Below are 2009 nucleotides of genomic sequence, written 5' to 3'. Positions count from 1 at the left end.
GGCCCGCGGTGGTGGCGTATTTTAACGACCCGGGCCCGGCCCGGCCCGCGGTGCTGGCGTATTTTGTCGGCCCGGGCTCGGCCCGGCCCGGAGCACACAGCCAATAACAAGCCCAGCCCGGCCCGCGGGGCGGGTCGGGCCGGGTCGGGGGCCCGGGCCCGTGCAGTGCTCTAGTGTGAGATATACGCGTGTGTGCCACGAGATTTCAAAATATGTATCGTTCACGTATGCATTTGACATGCAGTCGGAGTTATGCAAACGTCACGTCATATGAGCACGTTTTGTCATCACCAAACCAAACAAAGACGTGATCTCTTGAGTTCTTGCAAATGCCCATGTGTACGTTAACTTAATTATATAGTATTATATATAATTAACGTAACTAAAAAATGTTCATCACATTTTTTTACGATTACTTGAACATCAAAGTTCGGACAAGAACTATCTAATTCCTAGAGACACTACGCTTCGAACGGAGCTGTTGTTTGCAGCACTCACATACTAAGGGACTATCGGAGGAGAAACTCGAAAATGGCATTACCTTGCCAGACTACTAATCCACATTCCAAAAGACATGCTAAGTCACGCTCCTTAAGAAACTAATCCCTGCTTTGCCTTCTTAGATTCTAAAATGCCTCCTTCGTTCGTTCGACTCACGTTTGTAAACAAACTCCGACGACGGAAACTTTTTTGCCTACTGCTCTGAGTTGAACTGGCACAGTATGAGATAACCAGGAGACAAAATTAATCCCTTTGTCAGGAAGCACGTCAATTTATGCATATGAAAAACTGAAACTGATTAACATATTTCGGTCGACACTGCAGTCTTTACGCTCGCTTGGCTCGGGAGACCTGGACTCGTCCGCCACCTTGGAATTTCGGGGCGCCACCTATAGTTCACTGGAGTCGCGAATAGACATCGCGTCGGGGTCTCTCGAATATAGATTCCGTGGTAACGAGTGGAAGACGCCCGAAAGAGCAGCACGATACACGGAGGATCTATCGTCTCTTGTAGGCTCCGCGGAAAGAGTTTTGGCCAACTGATAACCACGAACATGCGCGTCGACTACTTTCGTCGCATATCGGATATTGGGCACGAGAGCAATGGTCTAGAAGCCCCTATTAGTGGTTGACGTGACATCTCACCGCGGTTCCCACAGCCTCGCTCTCACCTCGCCTGGGACTCTCAGGGCTTCCGCACCCGTGCTGGTCGCGGCTGGCCGCGGCCCTGCTTTTCCCGGGCTAACGGATCATCGTTCCCTCTGCTCACCAGCTGTGATGCTCCGCCAACCTGTGCCGTCCCGCGAACCTCTTCATCCGTGCACGTCATGCACGGTCGCCCTCGCTCTCCTCCTCCAGTGAAGTCATGACTTTCTTCTGCTTTAAGGCAGAAACGCATGGGACGTTTTCTCCGCGCAAAACGAGGCGCACACGCGTCGGCCCTGTATGCGCTGAGACTAATCGCCCACGTTTGTGAAAACTCAAAACGCACGGAAGCGCGCAGAAGCAGGGAGCGCTCCGCGACGTGTACAAATGTGGACAGGCGGTACAAATTTGTACTAACTGACGTGGGTGCTGAGGTCAGGCAAAGTGACACACGGGTCCTTAAAGCATCAGCCATTGGTTATCACATGGAGTCCCGGACCGTGGAATTGCCTGGAATGTCGCGGCTGCCCGACACAACAATTGCAGTTCCCCACGTTTCATCGGGGACGAGGCGTTCCAGCTGCCACCTCATTTTTTTAGACCCTGCCCTGCTCGAGAGCTCACAAGCGAAAAAAGGATTTTCAACTTCATGCTCAGCATTGCAGGTATGAAACACTAGGTTGATGCCTTATGTGACTTTGAAATATTCTGCAGAACGAACCTGTGCCACGAAGAAAAAAATTGGTTGACAGTTTTAATAGAATGCATAGGGATAGGCCTCGATACTTTAGAAATCCTAATTTCTATCCCTATTCTAATCCTTCCTAAATTCTACCTGTTCGCTGGATTTCTACCCATCTAAT

This window comes from Ornithodoros turicata, unplaced genomic scaffold (assembly GCF_037126465.1).
Source record: "Ornithodoros turicata isolate Travis unplaced genomic scaffold, ASM3712646v1 Chromosome17, whole genome shotgun sequence".
NCBI classification, from domain to species: Eukaryota; Metazoa; Arthropoda; class Arachnida; order Ixodida; family Argasidae; genus Ornithodoros; species Ornithodoros turicata.
The sequence above is the reverse complement of the archived record's forward strand: the minus strand, read 5'-3'. Positions refer to the sequence as shown.